The sequence below is a fragment of the Calliphora vicina genome, chromosome 3 (genome assembly GCF_958450345.1).
Source record: "Calliphora vicina chromosome 3, idCalVici1.1, whole genome shotgun sequence".
NCBI lineage: Eukaryota > Metazoa > Arthropoda > Insecta > Diptera > Calliphoridae > Calliphora > Calliphora vicina.
In genome coordinates, this window is record NC_088782.1 from 65,513,718 (window position 1) to 65,535,837 (window position 22,120).

The 22,120-nt window shown below is 27.7% G+C and overlaps 1 protein-coding gene across 1 annotated transcript in view; it reads left to right on the plus strand.

The window, feature by feature from the left end:
* Nucleotides 1-282: 282 nt before the first annotated feature.
* The window catches only part of dyl (dusky-like), a 50,242-nt gene continuing 28,404 nt past the window's right edge, over nt 283-22,120 (plus strand). The window contains exon 1 of the mRNA XM_065506127.1: nt 283-455. The gene's annotated coding sequence lies outside the window, so the exon portion shown is untranslated. The remainder of the gene's footprint in view (nt 456-22,120) is intronic.

Below are 22,120 nucleotides of genomic sequence, written 5' to 3' on the forward strand. Positions count from 1 at the left end.
GCTCAAAAGCGGATCTTAAATAATATTTTGTGTTTTTTCTTCTTCAAATTTTAACGGTAATTTTATTTGATTATTATTTTTTCTTTCTAACAACTCGAAAATAGAAAGAAATACCGTTTGAAATAAAAGTGAAGTGTTTTAATTTTTGAAAATAAAGCAAACATATTGAAAATATAAATTTATATTGAAATAAAATTTAAATAATTAAACATAATTAATTATAACACACAAAACAAAAGAAAAAGAAAACAGTGAACAAATTTTGCATAAAACATTGAATAATTTTAAATAATTAATACAACTTTAATAACAAATAAAAAAATTTTAATAAAAATACAAGTGTTTATTTGCAGAAACAAATTAACGTGCCATTAACGTAACGGATTTTTAAACAAATTCAAATATTTAACGGATTAATTATTTCAAAATTAAAACGGAATAAAAACCCAGCACAGGTAAGGAACAATACAAAAAGAAATCGCCTAAAAATAAAATAGATTTCTTACATATTTTTGAAAACAATTAAATCAAATAAAAATTAGAAATTTTGTGTTATTTGTTTTCTACCAAAATACAAACGAACCCAAAAAACAACTCATGTGAAGAAAAGTAAAAATTTGTATGCCTAAAAATATTTATGCTGCACAGATATCGGAATATGTGTGTTTTTGCTGCTAAATTTCCAGCGAATGTTTTTCGAAAGTGATGATGCATTTGGTTAAAAAAAAATCACACACACACAATAATAACAATAATAATACTATTATTGTTAGTAACAATGCTGCTGAAGATCATGATCACGATCGTCATCATCATCATTATTAACATTATTATGATGATGAAAATAGTTGATCATTAAAGTTTTCGTCTTTGAATTTTCTGTTACTTTTTTCACTCTTTTATGAGTTTGGCTTTGTGTGTGAGTTGGAGTTGTAGTTGTTTCATTTATTTACACTCGAACGAATCGGTGAAATCGCAGATGATGATGTTTCGTCTACTGATGCTAACGCTGCAGTTACTCCTCTGCTGTTGTGCTGTGCTGTTTGTTTTTGATGAGTATCAGCATGATCATCATCATTATATCGTGCGAACGAAAGTGCGATGTGATGCGATTCAATTGAATTGAATTTCTTAACGAAACTATATCTTTCATCTTTATCAAAAATGCTTGCACTTGCAATTCTGCTTTAAAAAAAACTGTCTTCTTTCTGCTCTTAGCTATTCACCAGGCGCCATATTAATGCTTAAAATCAAATAGTTACTCTTACAACTTTTCCATAAGTTTTCCTTCCAATAAATAATTGTTTTATTTTTCCACTTCTTTTCATAATGAAGAGCCAAAAACTAGCTTAGTTTGTGGTGGTAGCTAGCTAACAACAATTATATGCTCATACGAAACACAATTTTTGCTCTACTTTAAAATACAACTTCAAACTAGTAACTAGATTTAGTCAGTCAGTCAGTCATTTAGTCAGTCAGCCAGCAAACCAACCTGCTGCTGTTTGTAATGTTTAGAAAATCTTTAAATTGCTTTAACATGGTTCTGTCAAAATGGGTAATTTTTTGGGTTTGTCAGTAAAATGAAAGAACAGATTTAAAATTTCTTTAAGTTTGTGCATTTTTCATTCAAAAAAGATTTGGTTTTAGAAGAAAATACTTAAATATTCATTTTAGTTTTATTTATTCGACCTTTTTATATTATTTTCAAATAGAATTTATTTTTGAACTTGAGTTCAGATTTGTAAAAATTAAAAGTAAACTTCTTTTTTAACAAGTAGTACGGTATGAGTTATATTCATCTCTTTACCATTGAAACATTCCTAAAAGTGGTAATAATTATAGAGAAGGATTTGAGTTTTATGAAAATGAGACCTTATTGAGCTTCTAGTTGTCTATGTTGATCACCTGGATTGCGAAAAAGTTTTTTGAACTGCTTAATTTTCAAAATATCAACTGATGAATTTTTCTTTAAATACAACTTTTGTTTGATATTGATATTTTTAAATACTTTGTTATTTAAAACCTACAATAATAAATTACGGATTTTTGCTCAATATTTTTAAGCTATAACATTAATTTTATTTTCCGAAAAAAAGTATTCAGAAATAATTAATAGTTAAATATAAAATTGATTTTTTAAACTAAGGATTGAATGCTTTTAGTTTGGAATACCAACACTCACGACCTGTTAAAAGAGTATCTTCCTGTTTAAAGAGTATCGAACGAATTAATTTAATTTAAGCTTAATTCACAAAAATCCTTAATTCAGAATTAAAAAACTTTACAACTCATTCAATAAAAGCATTCCAAACTAAACAAATTATTCAGCTTCAATCAAAAAATTTTATTTGAATAGAATTCATTCATTGTTGAACTAATTCTTAATAAAATTTATTCAACTTTTGAATGGTTCAATTTTGGTTAATTCAAATCAATCCAAATTGAATTAAAATATTTTTTCTTCTTTAAATTTACTTTTAATCATAGAAAAATTTGTTGATTTGAATTGAAGAAAAATTTAATCATTCTATAAATTTCTCTTACGCTATTTTGTAAAGGATTTGAATTAAAGAAAACTAAAATGATTCAATAAGGAATTAACTCAATATAGATCGAATTCTCAAAGAAATGAATTCAATACTTATAAAGTACTAAGGAATGAAGCCTATAAATTAATTTCTAAAGAATTGTATAAAATAATGGTTAAGAGATAAAATTTAATTCGATTTTGAAAACTGAATTAAGAATTAATTCCTTGGAATCTTGGTTTCAACAAAAATCTCACCAAATATTTCCAATTTTGAAACATATTTTGAGTGATTTACCTTTAAATATCCTACGACTTATCAAAATCGTAAAGAGCAGCTTAGATTTTGTAGAAATACTGAAATTTTATTGAACTTTAAAAAGTATTAAGTAAAAGTATCGAAATTTGTCATCTTTACTAGGCAGATATTATATATTTTCACTATTGCGAATGGTAACTCATACTTATTTGATTAAAGTTGCGATATAAATTTTTCCGTATTTTGAAACATTTTGTCAATAATAAATCTGTTTACAGAGATTTACTTTTAAATGTCTTACTGACCGCTCAAGCATAAACACAGGTTTCTATTTCACCTTGAATTCGTGATTAATGAAAAAAAGATATATCCAATTTATATCCAATTATCTTCTCAGATATTTTCAACGTCTAACATTTTACAACACTATCACATGAAATATTTTCCCATTTCCTTTTTTCGTTCATCAACTTTGTTCACGTGAAAAAATTCCCCTTGTTGTGAAATTTTTAGATAGAATTTTGTAAACAACAATCAGCTGTTACGAACAAAATTAACTATTGTGAATGAAAAGTTCATGGGAACATCACGATAGCAATTTTCCCTTCGAGGGAAATGGATATTTAATGGGAAAAAAATTCCACATGTTATTGCCGATTCATTATGTTCACTATTGTGAATGTTTAATTTTTATTCCACAAATTGTATTTACAAATTGCTATTCACAATGGTAATACATTACATTGTGAAGGCTACTATTCTCAAGATGTTATCATATCATTTTCAAACTTCGAAAAAGTTTTCAATAGTTCAAAAACAAACCTGTGAAATGATATGTAATATTGTTTTGATATCATACATAGTTCTCAAAGGTTTCTCAAGCATAAACACAGATTTCAATTACATATTAGAATTAAATTCGATATTGTTTCAAAAAAAATATTTGAAAGATTAAATATGTATTCTCAATTTTATATTTAATTATCTTCTCATTTCATTGCCAAATCCAAAATTAAGTATTAATTGTGTTTTCTTAAATACAAGTCTTACTTATTGAAAATAATTATTTAATACTGTTCATCCGAAAAATTTTTTCAACAAATTTCAAAAATTCTTGCTCCGATTCGAGAAAATGTTTGCAGTTAAATTATGTCAAACGATGTCAAAAAGTGCTCTATATTTGAAATATGTAGCTGACATTAAGGTTTGAGAATAAATTAAGTTCTCAAATTGAGATGTTTATAATTCTCAAATGTTTGTCATTTAAGAAATGGTTTGATTTTAAATCATTAATAAATTGATATCAAATCTGCATGTTTGCTGGTAGTGCTGAAATATTGTAAGATTTCCAACATCACAATGACATTTAACTGATTTGACATAAAGCTAATTTCAAACAAAATGGATATGTAATTTTAAACTCGGACTCCAAAGTTTATTACTTATTTATGATAAATGTTAGTATTATTGGCAAAACTATGCCAAGAAATAGGAAGTCTTGGTTTTGCTTATATTTCAGCCATTTATGGACCGAGATTTGAGATTTTCAAATGTCATATTAGAATTTTTATGAGAAGGGTTTATGTTTTTTAATTGCGAAAACAAAAATTATTCACCCTTATCGGCAATAACATGTGAAATTTTGTTCCCATGAAATATCCATTTCCCTCGAAGGGAAAATTGCTATCGGGAATATCACGATGAACTTTACATTCACAATAGTTGATTTTGTTCGTAACAGCTGCTTATTGTTTACAAAATTCCATCTAAAAATTTCACAACAAGGGGAATTTTTTCACGTGAACAAAGTTGATGAACGAAAAAAGGAAAAGGTAAAATATTTCATGTGAAATATTGATTCGCGATAGGGGTGATTAAAACTATTTATTTTTTAAAGTGTATTTTATAAAACCAACATTATTTTGGCCAAATTCTCACAGTTGTTAATAACGTATAATGACAGATCTAATATCTTATAAATAAAATCACTCATACCACCCGTAAGACATTTTTATGAATTTAGAAAAATTGAAGTATGTATTCAAATATTTTTTGAAACTTTCTGAGAATAACAGCAAATTTTGTTGCTGCCAAAACCACCTACCAATTTCAACTGAACCATGTATTGTTTAACTTTCATAGTTTAGCACCAAATAACTGGCTTCTTCTAGTGGTTTTTTCGTTGAATTGAATTTTTTTTTTTGTTTTTTTTATTGAGATTTTATGTCTCATAAAATTCAAAAGCAAAAATTTTCTTTTCAATACAGTGCGTCTCAAATGTAAAGCACAATTTTTCATTTTCTTTTTTTTTGCACCAACAGCTACAACACACATTAAATAATGATAAACGCAATAACAATTATTGTTTCTTTTCGTTTTGTTGTTTTTGGAGTTTCTTCCTCCGTTTACTGTTCCATGTGGCAAAGAGAAAACTAGACATGTTTTAAAATGAAACAAGCCAATTACAGTAATTTTTTTCTGTAGCTGTAGCTGTGGCTTTTCTTATTTTTAGTTTTATTTTTTGTCACTTTAAAAGCAAACACACAGCCACATTACTGTTGCTTCAATTCGGTTTAGTTTGTGAAAATCAATGATTGATGATCCTCTAAAGCACATATGGGGGAGATATCTTTTTTTTTATTTTATTTTTCTTCTTTTGCTGTTTTCTGTCTTGTCAAGTCTGCGCAACCACCATCGATCGGTATGATTTTGAAGTTGAGAAGAAATGTATCTTAGTTTTTCTTTTTATTTATTTTTGTTTTTGTCTTAGCGGTCATTTGATCATTGTCATTGATTTATAGCTTAGATTTAGATTTATTTATATACCTACTTACAAAACTATGTCCGATCTGAAAAGCAAAGAAAAATATTGTAAATAAATGTAGAAATGAAATAAGTTTAATGTTTCCTGGAAATCGATTTCACTTTCTCCGATGACATCAAGACAATTTCTGCATTTAAATGATAATTATTGTTGCATGCTTAAAAGAAAATATTGTATAAAACACATTTAATTCATCAACAATTGTAATGAGATCTATTTAAATGTACATGTTAATCGTATAACCTCTATACAAGATATTTATTTATACAGCTGTGATTAAAATCGTTATATAAAACCTACGTGTTTAAATGAGTTTAAATTGTTTTTTTTTTATTATGTTTTAATCTGAAGTTTAGCGTACAACTACAGGATATAGTATTATATTTATTTCAAATTGAAATTATAATTAAACTTTTACCATGAGAACTTAAATTTCTTGCAAATGTCTTTCCATTTTATTAATAAAAATATTTAAAAACCTTAAAGACATTAAAGAGTACTATATCGATCCATAACAGCAAAAACATTTTAAGTGATATTATAGGTATACAATGTACTGTTACCATTTTAAAGCAAAATCAATTGCTTCACATGTCTGCATCTCCTTTATAGTTTTGTTTTCAGAACTTTTTCGTCTTTTTTTAAGACTCGATATATTCACCCCTATCGCGAATCAATAGTTCACATGAAATATGATCTCTTTTCCTTTTATGGTCTTTTAACTTTGTTCACGTGTAAACAATAAGCAGCTGTTACGAACAAAATTAACTATTGTGAATGAAAAGTGCATGGGAATATCACGATAGCAATTTTCTCTTCGAGGGAAATGTATATTTCAAGGCAACAAAATTCCACATGTGATTATGAAAGGCAGGCGAAAGAGAAATAAATGTTTTTCCTTTACTAACTACATAAATTCATAAATTTTGTTGCGAAAAATATTACTCATACCACATGTAGTCCGTTTAATGGTTTAATAGTTCCGTTCAATCACATTCCCACTAAAAAATTGCAACTTAACCTTTAACTTATGAGGTGAAAATTGTTGACATATTCACTGACTTGGTATAAATTTACACCTTTTAATTTTAGCAAAAAGTTTTTCTTAAAAAAATAGTTTTCATTAATATTAACTTTTTAAAACTAAGTCTGCTTTTACACACAGCAAGTTTACTTGAAGCAAGTCTCTTCGATTCCCTTTTAAACTCGCTCGACTGTTTACACACAGCAAGTCTGTGTTCAATTTTGTATGTCAAAACCTAATAGACGCCATAGTGAAAATGAGAAAACAAAAGAGAATTGAAGAGACTTGCCAGTACAAGCAAGTGTGTACCCCTCTTCTTTCTTCTTGCCTCTCTCTCCTATAAACTTTAGACTTGCGCAAGAAAACTTGCCCTGTGTAAAAGCAGACTAAGAGACATTTTTAATTTAAAAAAAAAATAAAAAAAATGTTTTTCAGTTCAACAAAACAGGCACGTTATTTCACAAGCATCCCAGCAATTCTAGTAGACTGTCCTGAACTAGTGATTTTACCTATCATTTAGGATGACAACTAGCTACGCGACTAGTTAATTTAACACGTGCATGTCCTAAGCAGGGATCAATTGAACATGTTAGCTTACAATGAAACACTCCGATAGCTGGTCCAAAGTAGTCAACGCATTGGATTCACATACCGATTCAATAGAGTCAGTTACCTAACTGGTTACATGCTCATTTACGGTTGCTAATTGACCTTAAAAAGTCGGTTAAAAAGACATATCCTAGACAGTCAAATAACCGATTGCTTGTAAACAAATCTTTCTCTCTCTCCAATAGATTACTTCGGATGGATAAAGTTTATAAAGTGTACAAAATAAATGATTAAACTGACAACACTATAGATTACTTAGAGACACTAAAGTGACAATTGACTTCACGCTAGATTACATTGGATGTCAGTGTACTTAAGCGAAAATAAAATAAACTGTATGAGAATTATATCAACCCAATTTGTATAAAACCAGTTTGTATGAATTACTCACAAAAAAAAGCTGTACAAAATAAACGTTTAAAGTGGCTACACTCTAGATTACTTAGAGATACTTAAGTGACAATTGTCTTAACGCAAGATTACATGAGATGTATGAAGTAACCAATTATCTTCTCTCTGCCCATACGTGTAAAATGACCCAATATATAAATTGGAGTCAGTCATGTGATCAGATATTAGTGACAATTATTGTCTATAAGGAATATATTTTCCTTGCTTAACTGCTGGGCTTTTTTATTAAATTTAAAAATATATTGGGAGCGCATAAAATTTACCACCACCTTTGTAGTTAAACATTAAAATAACAATTAAAATTGACAAAAATATTCTCCTAAATATTTAAAAATTTAGATAATACTTTGCCAGTACAAGTAAATGAATTCATAATTATTGTGATATTTTTTAAAAATGTTGAAAAAATAAATGAGAAATATTTTTTTATCGAAAATCTTGTGTATAACAGTTTTGTGTATAACAGTTTTTCTATGAAAAATTTTGTATATAACAGTTTTTCTATGGAAAAGTTTGTGTATATCAGTAATTTCTAAAGTAAGTCTTGTGTATAACACTTTTCTCTATAGAAAATTGTGGGTATTTTGTAGAATGTATTGTGTATAACAGTATTTTCTATAGAAAATCATTTGTATAACAGAAAATAGTATTACAGTATTTCCATATAACACTTTTTCTATTGAAAATTTTGTGTATAACAGTAATTTCTAAAGAAACTCTTATATGTAACAATATTTTCTATAGTTATATAGTACTTTATACAAAATCATATATTTTCTATAAAATTTCTTGTGTATAACAGTTTTCTGTATAGAAAATTATGTAAGAAAATACAATATTTTATAGAAAATCTTGTTTCTAAATGTATTTTCTATAGAAAATCCTTTTTATAACAGTTTTTTCTTGGGTATAACAGTATTTTTTAAAGATAATTTTGTATATAATAGTATTTTCTAAAGAAAATATTGAGAATATCTTGTGTCTAAATGTATTTTCTATACAAAATCATTTGTGTAACAGTTTTTTCTTGTTCTACTTGGATATAACATTATTTTTTAAAGAAAATTTTATATATAACAATATGTCTAAAGAGTAGTCTAACCGCATTTTCTATAGAAACTCTTGGGTATAACAATTATTTCTTGTGTATGCCAGTTTTTCTATATAAAATCTTGGGTATAACAGTATTTTTTATGAAATTTTTGGGTATAACAATATTTTCTATAAAAAATCTTCTGTATAACAGTTTTTATCTGGTGTATACCAGTTTTTCTATTGAAAATCTTGTGTATAACATTATTTTGTATAGAAAATATTTTGTATAACAGTATTTTCTTTAGAAAAAATTGTGTCTTACAATATTTTCTATACAAAATCTTATATATAAAAATATTTACTGTTCAAAATCTTTTGTATAACAGTATTTTCTATGGAAAGTTTGAAAATTTGTGTGTAATTTATAAATAAAAGCATGAACAACCAAAATTGTATATTATAACACTGTTACAATATACAAAATTCAACCAATTGGCTTAGGTTAGTTCTGTGACAGAGTGGTTCAAAAGTTCTAGTTTACACCTTCTAAGTAGTAACATTTCATATAAAATATTAGAACTAGAAACACCCGCTATCCCAGAAGAACTTATTACAGGACTACTTCTGTTTCAGTACAGCTCTCTCTAGCCTTATTATCGAGAAAAAACTCTATTTTTCAATTAAATAAAAAAACGAGAAAGTAATGTGCAATAGACTTCATTATTTAAAAAACAATAAATACAGCTGTATCTAAAAAATCATCAAACCAAAAACAGATAATTGCTAAATGATAAGCACTATTAGAAACAAAAGACTCCAGTTACACACTTTAATTTAATAATTTCTGTGTAAAATTTCGTTAACAACTATGAAACACAAAAATTAAAACTGTTAAATTAAAATTTGATTGATAATTTGGTAAATTAATAAGAAAATACAATATTTGATTGCTTTTCAATAAAACTGAATGAAAGCAAAGCTGAAATATTTTACAACTGTTAAAGGCCATTAACAACAAAAGTGAAGATAAATTTACAAAATAATTTCAAGTTCCCCCCTTTTGTTAACTTTTACTTTTCATTACCGTTAACCAAACAACCACCAGCAACAACAACAACACAATAACTCTGACTATCAGCAGCCAGCCAACCAACATCGATACCAAAAAAATAAAAATAAAAAAAAATGGGCAACAACTAAGAAGAAAAATAAAACCAGCCAGCCAGAAAAAGGCAAACAAAAAAAAGACAACAAAAAAAAAGTAACAATACAATAAATACTGTTGCCATCATCATCACCATCCATGCACAATTTTCAAAAAATTTTCAATAGCAACGAACTTTTGCAAACTGGAGCACAAAGAAATGAAAGTAAAAACTCAAGGGCTCGTTCGCACTTTTCATTCTTCACCGTCACTTACAGCAAACTGACTCATTGGTGAGCCAGCTACACAGTCAGTTAGTCAGTCAGCCAGTCAGTCAGTTGCTTTCTTAGTTGTTTATGGCCGGTAATGATATTAAAATGAATATTGTACCGTTAAGGAAAGGAGTATAGTTGAGTAGAGTGGTAAGTAAATCCATTGTGGTGTTTTGCAATGCCACAGACAAGAAATGCATGAATAAACATGCTTTTTCTAAAAACCGGTTGCAAAATAAAACGTGGTAGTTGGTGGTGGCTTTTCTTTTGCACTAAACGTAAAATACTTTACACACTCTGAAAGCTGGTTTTATTTCTTCAAAACTCAAGACTTGACAACACACTCACTCTACTCTAGTCTTTGACTGTTTTAGTCACATTTTTTTTTTTTATTTTTGTATTTCGAAAATACGAAAATAAGCAACGGCATTTTAACGTGTGGTATTTTTTCGTTTTCGTTTATTCATTTACTCTACGAAATACAAAAAACGAGTCAGATACCGATGCCTTACTGCTGCAACATGCTACTAATTGTTGACCTAATTTCATTTATTCAAGTGAGTGAATTGTACAAGAATGTGTAAGTGTATGTAATCGAATACACCTGATACTCGATTGCTAGTTATAGAGACTTTTTTATAAAAATAGACCTGTATAGGACTTAAAATGCAGCTGGTAAAAGTTGTAATAAATATGTGTCCTTTAAAGTAATATCATATTACTCAGTTTAAATTTAGAGTGATCTACAGGTCATCAAAGTTCACCTTTTCATGATCTTTCAAATAAAGTTTCGATCTTGACTTTATTTGGTTTTCAATATTTTCTAACATGATTATTTTCTTTAAAAAATACTTCTATAACCATGCAGTTCATTGAACTAGTTCCGTCAAATCGAAGAATTTATCCAATGAGAACTATTCACCCCTATTCTATAAGTCATTGTCGATACAATGTCACGTCAACAGAAAAAAAATGTCGATAGCAATTGGCGTTTTGTACTTTAACCCGACTTATAAAATGCTGTCAATAGTGACCATTTGTTATCGATATTGGCGAAGCCATTTTTTTGCTGTCGACGTGACATTGTTTCGACAACGACTCACAGAACAGGGGCGATTTTCATCGGCGTTATTGACTTGTGAATTTAAAACGGTAATATCATTGGTGGCCGATTGGAACACTTTCACTATTAAATTTTCCAGCATTTCGGAACAAAAGGAAAAATAAATCTTTCATAGAGTGGGATTGAACACTTAACCTCTCGTTTTATAGTCAAAAGCGCTAATCACTAAGCCACTGTACTGCTGTCTATTATAATTGCATGCGAGTCGACTCTCAATTTTTGTATTTTCTGTATCATCAGTGAGTACCAAAATAACAACTGTCACATTCAGCGAGGATTTATTTTCAAAAACTTAAGGCGAATATCTGAATAGTGTTTGTTACAGAATACGCTGGCGAAATGTAGTGCAAATGATAACCATTTAACTACCACTTTAGCAGCCACCACTAGTTTTTTGTACAAGTAGTACCACAGCTAGTGTAAGGTTTCCAATTGGACCTTTCCAAACGCTATGAAGCAAAGTTTTCTATAGAAAATACAAAATTTTTTTAACAAAATACAGTTATACATAAAATGTTCTATAGAAAATACAGAAATACAACATTTTCTATAAAAAATACATTTATACAGTCTATTTTCAATAGAAAAAAGATTTATGCACAAGATTTTCGATAGAGAATACTGCTATAAACTAGATTTTATATAGAAAAGTCTGTTATAAACTGGTTTTGCTATAGAAAATACAGTCATACACAAGATTTTCTGTAGAAAATACTGTTATACGCTAGATTTTCCAAAGAAAATATTCTACTACACAAGATTTTCTAAAGAAAATACTGTTATACACAAGAATTTCTATAGGAAGTATGGTTAAACACAAAATTTTCTATAGAAAATACTGTTATACATAAGATTTTCTATAAAAATTCTAGTATACATAAGATTTTATTTAAACATTTGTACAATATAAATTTATTCAAGATATTGGCCATTGTTAGCTATGACCTTTTCCCATCTTTCTGGCAACATATGGATTCCGACCCAAAAGTTAAGGAAACTACTCATCCTTTGAGGCCAAGAACGAATCAAGGCAATTTCGGATACTCTGTTCTAAAGTGAAGCGTATCCCAGAGAGAGCATTCAGCATCGATCAAAATAAATAGTAGTCGGACTTGGCAAGGTCTGGACTATAAAGCGGATGAGGAAAAACTTCCCAACCACTTCTTTCTAAATATTTTTAACAGGTATTGCAACATGTGGCCGAGAGTTGTCATAATGGAATGTCGTATATTTTGGGCGTGTTTCAACCAATGCTCGCTTTAAACGAATCAGTTGCATTAGGTAAAGGTTTCATGAGATGGTCTGGCCAGATTTCAGCAGCTCATAATAGATAGGGCCCTTTTGGTCCTACCAAATATAGAGCATTACCTTAGCATCAATGATATTTGGCTTTGGTGTCGATTCGGCAGGTTGGCCGGGCTTCAGATACGATCTCTTAAGCTTCGGGTTATCGTAAAGGATCCATTTTTTATCGCAAGTAATGGTTCGGTGCAAAATTGATTTTCCTTTATAGCGTTCAAACAGCTTTTCAGACATACAAAATCGTCTTTCAAGGTCTCTAAGCTTCAATTCGTATGATACCTAATTTCCCTGCTTTTGGATGAATACTGCTGTTTGCAAACGTTTTGAAATTGCTGATTGAGTAGTTCTCAATTATTTTGCAAGCTCTTGATGAGTTTGACAACAATATTCTTGGTCTTCAAACTTCATTGACTTGCCTGGGCAATCTTTGTAGTCCGTCTCAAAATCACCACTTCTGAACCGTACTTTTTTCAAATTAAAAAAGTTAAGTAAAACTTTCAGCATACGACTTCGTTGGTTCGTTGGTACAAAATTCAATAACTAAAGCTAGGTACTCTGTTCCAAATTTCGTGCGAAATGCTGTCAAACTCCATATAAAATATTTGGAATGAAATATATGCGAAATAATTTTGCAAAAGCAGTACTCTGTTTTTATTGTGGAAAACATTTGAAATAAATCTGGCAACCTTATTTTTCCACACGAAATAACATACTCAGCACTTCTTTCGCACGAAATTAAAACCAACAGCTAGCTGTCAAACAGCATGTAAAATTTTTCGCATGAAAAAACCATAATTTTTCGCAAATATGAACAGAGTACTAGGCTTAAAGGAGAATAAATAATATGTACCCTTCAAGATGACATATAAGTTATTAAAAATAAAACCCGCGTTCAATCATAGTCAAACACTAAAGTCGGTTCTTTTTAAAAACAACTTTAAAATAAAAACCAGTTTTTTATTAATTTGCAACCATAATCAAAATTAAAGTATGTTTTAAATTGAACCTACTTTAACTGGGTGCCACCGCAAATGTAGAAAATGTTTTCATACAATATACAACAAAAAACAGACAAGTGGCAACGCTGAACAGCTGACATACAAAATTAAAAAAAAATCCAAAAAACGTAAACAATAAAAGTAGCCGGGACATCTAAAGAAAGAAAGTTTTAATTACGATATTTTGGTACTAATTTTATTGATAACTGTTAAATAATTGCAAAATCTCTACCAATATCTTGTAACTTAAACATTTTTTACTTTGTGACGAACTTTTTTAATCGGCGAAGAACAGCTGATGCTGTTGTTAAACGAGTTAAAAACAACTTTAGCTAGTTTTATATTTAGAGTTGACTTCAGCGTCTTTAACTTGTCTATGATAGACCTAAAGTCCACTGTTAAGTAAAGTCGAGTTTAATTCTCTTAAAATGTACTTTATTTTTGACTATGATTATGGGCCACTATGTATTAAGATATTTGTGAATTATGCTTTAATTAATTGGAATATGTGTATTAAAGAAATACTCACGTACATCTAAAAATATTGGAGTTAAGTAAATAATCGAAAGTAAGTACTATTGTACTTTCTTTAGTACTTGTTTATATTGAATAATACCCTGAAAGCGTATATGGTCTCAAATTGAGAATTATTTGAAATCAAACAACTTCTTACATATCATACGTTTGTTGTTTAGAAATGACTTTAGAAATAATCAGGCCTGTCACACATTTTATTCGGAATGCTTACAATTCCGTAGTTTTTATTCCTATCGATTTCGTTTTTGGTTCTTCAGATTCCGTGAAATTTATTAATTCCAAAAAATATTTCACAATTCTGTATTTCTGATTTTAATTTGACAGCGTTTTTCATATCAAAACAAATGTGAAGGTTTTGTTACAGAAATTGATTAAAAATTCTAGAAAACCAAATAATTACAATCAAATATTAATTCCACTTTAAAAACTGAAAGAAACCACTTTGTCTGAAGAAGCAAAATACGGAATTAATTCCACATTCTATCGGAATGGAATTCTGTGACAGCCTGAATATCTTTCTCAAGAATTAGGGAAATTTATTCTCCATTTAAGAAGTGTCTTTATTCTCAACCTTTCAAAACTTATGCTCAAATGTATGTACATATATCAAATGTGGATTGCATGTGTGCAGCATTCTATAAAAAATCATGTTATACCCAAAATTGTCTATAGAAAATACTGTTCTACACAAAATTTTATTTAGGAAATACTTTTACATCTTTGAATTTAAAATAATGTCAAAAAAGAACGATCCTGCTTCACATTGTTTACACTGTCATTGTGATCACTATTGTGAATGTTTATTCTAAAGTATTTTTTAAAGTTGTCACAAATAATTGATTTACATTCTGTATATTGTGAAAAAAGTCGTCAAATGAGTAGCAAGTGTACTGACTGGTACGAATATTATTATTATTAAGTTTTTTTCTTTTCATAAAAGGTGTATTCAGTAGCAAAATGTAAAATAACAAAAATTATATTTACGCTTGGTTGGTTGGTTAGTCGGCTATACATATTTACACTCACTCGTATGTAAGTATATATTTATTTATTTTTCAGTTTATTTTCGAGATGTGTTGTATTGTTTTGTGGCATGATATCAAAGTGTTGGCATTTTTATATGGTTTATGCACCAGATGTGCATGCTGCAGTTTTTCAAATGCTCTCTCAGTCGGCTGATTTTTTTGTTGTTCAGTTTCTTGGTTGTTTTTTTTTGCGCAAAGAAAGTGGTTTTCATTTTCCTTATTAAATTACAAGTTTACGAATGAATTAAAATCAGCCACTAGTAACACTCACTATATTGTTGTAAAGACTTGTTTTTCGTTTCTTTTTTTTTTTTTGTTGCAATTTTTTGATTGCTGAAGCCTTGACAATCATTTCAAATACGCTGTTTTTTTAGTTTCGTTTCATTTCTTTTCTGTTGTTAGCAACTTCCAACTTCCAACAAAACAGCAAATGCTGTTTTATCTTTAATGTTTGATTAATTTATGCAGACATTTGTTTGTTTAAATTTATAGATTTACCAAAAACTGATAATAAATCATAACAGAAATTTCAAAATTTATTTTGTTTTCTAAATACATAGTATGAGTACTTATCTTTATGCTCTCAGAAAATATGAAAACATTTTAGAAATCGTTTTAGAGCATTTATTAGGAAAAAGTTGAAATTATTAATAATGAAATGTAAACATTTATGCAAATTAAGAAAAATGAAATGAAATAAATAAGTTTGGAATTGTTAAAGTTAAAAATGTTGGCACTTTTTCCAGGATGATTTGAAAAAATAAATTTTTACAATTCTTAAACTTTTGGTACATTTTAAAAAGAAGATAATTTGATAATTTGGCTATATATTTACTCCAATTTCTCATTTAAATATTCAACAGTTGTCATATATTAATTTATCTAATATGTATGAACTGAAAACTGGGGCCAAAATAACGAATTCGTTATCAAATTAGCTTTCAAAATAGATTTCTTTCTCGATATCGAATGCCTCAATCTCAAGAATGAAAATTACGATCAATTTTATTCGATCGCGAGGGTGATAATTCAGTCCCTGACTTATTTTTCATATATTTTGTAAATAAAATCAGCTTAAGAATTTACTAAAATAAAGAAATTGTCGCTTGATTTCTCATACATTTTATTTAGGATGAAAATACTTCAAATCACTAGATTTGCTACAACAAATCATGTCGAACATTATGTATGCAACTCTGTTTTGGGTCTTTGCTTACAGGCTTATTGTGTCTTAGCTACATTCAATATTTTTATGAAAATTGTTATAAAAATCAAGTACATGTTTAGATTAAACCCACAAAGTCTAACGTTTCAAATACGATGACTTTAAAATCTAATATTAAACATGGTTTTCAAACCTAGACAGAGGCTTTAATTTCAAATATTAATTCAATTTGAGGTTGATTTGAAAAAAAAACATTTTAGAAACAACATTTTCTCAACTTGATATCAATTGTTATTTTCAAATTATTCCAAAACCAATTTTTATATGTAACTTGTGTTCCACACTTGAAATACATTTGAGAAAAAGTTGTTTAAGCTTGAGAATAAAGACATTTCTTAAATTGAGAATAAATTATTCTAATTAATGAGAAAGATATTATTCTGAAATTATTTTCAAATCATTAAACGTCATTTTCAATTTGAGATTTAAGGTTATTATTCAAAGTAAACAAGTACTCAATGAAGTAATTTTTTCTACTGAATCCACCTTTTTTGATAATAAAAAAAAAAAACTTAATAATAATATCTCAATAAACATTTTTACTGGAATTCAAGTTGAAAGCAAGTGTAATTCAAACCTTGAATTATAGTCAAGCAATTGAATTACAGTTGTATTAAACATTATTTCAAAAGCATTCTTCAGTAAAAAGGAAAAATAAATACAAGCCATGTGTTTTTTGTTTGAAAAATATTTAATTTTTCAAGTTTAAAACATAATTACATTTGCATTCAAGTTAAATTCCCATAAAATGTTCAAGTGCTTGAATTTTTGGGGATTTTTGCTTATTGCGATTCGTACCAGTACATTTGGTATATATTTGGCGGTTTTTTTCACAATATACAGAATGTAAATCACTTATTTGTGTTAATAATATGATAACTTTAAAAAATACTTAAGAATAAACATTCACAATAGTGATCACAATGACAGTGACATATTGCAAACAATGTGAAGCAGGATCGTACTTTTTTTGACAATATTTCAAATTCAAAGGTGTAACAGTATTTCCTAAATAAAATTTTGTATTGCTTTATTTTTTATAGACAATTTTGAACAGGATTTTTTATAGAACGCTCCACGCTTGCAATCTACATTTGATTTTGAGCATATGTTTTGTAAGGTTTATAATAAATTCCTCTAATTCTTGAGAAAGATTAAATTTCTAAACAACAAAGATATGATATATAAGAAGTTGCTTGATTTCAAATCAGTCTCAATATGAGATCATATGAGGAGCCGCAGAACAAAAAGGTACTTTTTCGATTTTTTTTACAAATTGATTTTTTGGTATTTTTATAATTTCCCAAAATTTTTAAATGTTCAAAAAAGTACCCTTTGTTCAGCGGCTCCTCATATAATATTTCAGGGTATTATTCAATATAAACAAGTAATAAAAAAGTACAATAGTATTGACTTTCCATTATTTCCTTAACTTCAATCTCCTTAGAAGTACGTGAGTATTTCTTAAATACAGAGATTTCTAATTCATTAACACTTGTTGAATTAATTCAATGAAACTTTTAATAGCTAAATTTGTATTAAAATACTTTTGCCGTCATTCACTTTGTTTTTATTTTGATTTTAATCATTTACAAAATGAATTGAAAAAAATTATCTAAAACCTATTTAAAATAGATTTGAATTGAAGAAAAATTGAAATATTAAATAATCATTAAAGCTATTTTGTAATAGATTTGATTTAAATAAAACATGAATGATTCAATCCCAGATTATACAGATATGAATCAGCTGGTTGCAGTAACATGTCAATAGAAAAGAAACCAAATGTCAAAATGGTAGGTTTGGAAAGAAATAACACATTCGTTGCCTATTGAAAATTTTATTTTTTATCTCGCTCTGTACCACAGCCATTGAAAAGTGGTATTACTTTTTTGAGAACTGTCATTTGTTTCGTATCTGTGTAATCTGTGGATTCAATAAAGAATTAATTTTATAAATAACGAGCTCTTAAAGGAATGAATTCAATAAGTATTAATTCGTAATAAATTCCTTAATGGAATGATTATGAGATACAATTTGATTTCGAAAATTAATTCTTTCAATCATTTTCTATTTAAATTCTGTTAATAGTATTGTAAACTTTTTTTGGACAATTCGTTGCTCTAATATTTAAAACAGTAAAATTTTCTATGTATAATTTGCTCTTAATATTTAATCTTAATTTAATTTGTTTCTATTTCCAAAAAATTAAAACAATATCTTTAAACATTAGCAATGTTATACAAAGTCTTATAAACCTTAATTAACTCTCTAAATAACGGTTCACCATCTAAATCTTTTAAGCGAAAATTAAATATTTAACAAAAATAATCATCAATAACTTAATATTGTATATAGAAAGCATTTAGTGAAATAAACACAAAAAGAAATACCTTAAAGTTAAACAAACATATTAAATATCTATGAAATAATTGTTTGGGTTCTCAGCCTTTTGTTTTAAATGATAATAGCCAGAAAAATGGACAAAATTTTTTTAGTTTATTAAAAATCGAAAGTTAATTAGCACCTTTAAATGAATTTTTGGTATTTTTCAAACAAATTAAATAATGAAAGTTATTGACATTTCGGTAAAGTGTTGTTTAGAAATCCCCCCAAAAAAACCAAAACTATTTGTGCTAATTGTGTTAAATGTTTAAGAGAAATGATGATGAATTATTTCTAAATTTAATTATTTAACAAAAACAATTATTTAAGAAAACATTTATAATAATTCACTTTCCCTATCAAAAAAAAAAAATAATAAAAAAAATAGTAAATTGAAGAAGATAAAGGTGTTTGTTTAATGTGGATAATGTACATGATATATTAAATGTGTGAAAAAACACACAACATGAGATCATATTGTTTAAATGAATAATCAAAGATTAACACGAATGCCTGTATAAATAAATGAACTACTAGTTTTTTTTAAAAAAAATTAATGAAAATCACATTGAAACTTTGAAGGTTGTTTATAATTTGGATTCAAGAGGAAATTCTCCTAATTACTAAAACTAAAATAAGCTTTAATAAGATTACCCTTCCTATTGTTAAAGTTATGGGCGCATCTGTTTTATTTTTTTGTATAGATATGTTGAACATATGTGTAAATTAAGCTTTGTTTAAACTAGAGCAAAGAAAATTAATGGTTTTACATACTTTACATAATTCTCAAGCTTATCAAGCTTTATTTTCATTGTTTAGTCTTTTCTGTGACATTTTGGCTTGAAGTTTGTTGTTGGTGTTTTGTGCATTTTTAATACAACAAATACAAAACAAAATGTCATGTCAAATATGCTTGCATTGTGATGATAACAATAATTATATACAACATATAGGAGTATCTACTATTGCAACATTTTTGTTGAAAGTTGTCCTTTTCCAATCATTGTTCAAATGCTAATATTATTGTTAAAATATTTGCAATTGAACAAAATCACTTCGAATTTCATTTATTATTTCAAAAATTAATCAATTCTTTTTACGAAATGTTTCGTATTTAATACATTTGTTAATCTATAAATGTTCTAAATTACTAGTACAAATCTATACAAAACTTACTGTGGTATAAACAAATTGAATATGCAGCTCTGCATTGTGTCTCCGCTTGTTTGCTTATTGTGTCTTAGCTAAATGCTTTCGGAAATAAAATGGCGTTTATCAAAGGATATTCCACAGGGATGGAAAAGTTGATACTATTTCATATTCAAAAGTACCGTAGAACTCTCACGACTCATTCGATACTTTTAAATAATTTTCAGTATTTTATTCAGAAAACAGGAAAATTTTACACATTCCTATAGACTTAGAATTATATATAAAGTATACTAGCGGAGTTCAGTATTAAGTGCGAATGGTATTGCATCATTGCAAATGCAAAATTGTAAATGTTTTTGTGTGTATTTTGTTATTGGATTACGGTAAAATTTTGCATTTGCAATGATGCTAGACCATTCGCACTTAACAGTGAATACCGCTATTGTATAGAAAATCTTGTAATTAACATCATTTTCTGAAGTAAATCTAATGAATTACTGTATTTTCTGAAGAAATTCTTGTGTATAACAGTATTTTGTGAAGAAAATCTTGTGAGTAACAGTATTTTCCTATAAGAAATATTCAGTAAAAAAGAGTTTTATGTAGAAATCTTCAATAAACATTATTTTTATAGATAACTTGAAATCAAAAATTCGAACGTATTAATTCTTAATTTAATTTTCGAAATCATATTAAATTTAATCACTGCTTTATTACATTAAAGAATTCATTACGAATTAATTCATTGGCTTAATTCCTTACTACTTCAAAAATATTGAATTCATTCCTTTGAAAATTCGTTCGTTATAGAATTAATTTCTTATTGAATCTTCTTTAATTCAAATACATTACAAAATAGCTTTAGTTTTACTTCGATTTTTCAAATTTATTACCCAATAATAACTTTGACTGGAATTTAAATTGAAAGCAAGTGTAGTTCAAGCCTTGAATTATTGTCAAGCAGTTGAATTACAGTTCTATTACACTTTATTTTAATAGCATTCTCCAGTAAAATGTAAACATAAATTCAAGCAATATGTTTTTTGTTTGAAAAATATTTAATTTTTTCAAATATTTTTCAAGTTTAAAACATAATTGCATTTGCATTCAACTCAAATTCCAACAAAATGTTCAAGTGCTTGAATTTTTGGGGCTTTGGTGCGTATTGGGAATATATTATACTTATATTAAATTAAATGTATTTACAAATGTAAATAGTGTTAGGATTCATAGAAAAATATTGGTGACAGAACTAGGGTTAATATCGATAATTGCCAATGCAACACTGTATTGTGTCTTCGCGTACTTGCTTATTGTGACTTAGCTAACTGCTTTTCTTTGATGATTTTTTTGGTACTTTACTTATAATTTGTTAAAATTTCTTTAAATATTGGTCTTTTTTTTAAAAAGTTTTTAATTTATTTTAAAAATTCTTATTTGACATCAACTTCTCAACTTTGATATCAATCTTTTTACATCCACGTAACAGAAATTTGTCTCCAAAGGACTTTTATATACAGTTTTGGGTTTGAATTATTCATATATTTATCAGGGAGACCCAATTGTAATCCAAAGCATTTCAAAACATTTTTTTTTTTTTTAAATAAAACAAACACAAACTGCGAAGCGTTTTGCTTATCTGCAGAAACACCCAGAGTCTCTGGCAGGAATCGAACCCGCAACCCTTGGATTGATAGTCCAGCACACTATCGTCTAGTCTATCGGGTCACTAAGACATTTCAACCAGTAGTCGGCAAAAACAAATTATATTACCTTGGTAAATGTTTTATAATGTTGTATAAGACGAATAATCTGCAATTTGCTTTTAATAATTTGAAAGAGTTTCGCACCAATTCATGTTGGTACATGAATACGCGTTCGGAATTCTGGCCCTGGTGGCTATGAGTGCCGTCCACTACTTTACACAGCATATGTGCACAAAAATCTTAAAAAGTTTGGTAACAAAAGTTCCATTTAAAACTCAAAATTTGTTCGTAAAGGATATCAGCAGTATGTTAATGTTGGCTTCCTTGGATGATGCAAAGTTTCTCATTTGTACTTATTTGTAAAAGCAAGCACTTTTTATTTCATTAAATGTTACTTTAACAGACTGTAACGTATCGATTTTATTACATGAATAGCTTTTATAACAGTTACAGCCAAAGAATGAACCTATTTAAATCAGAATTTCCTTAATTTTGTTCCACTTTTTCATGTGGTTTTGTACCAAAACATTAGATTTGCTCAAATTAATTACTACTACTAGAA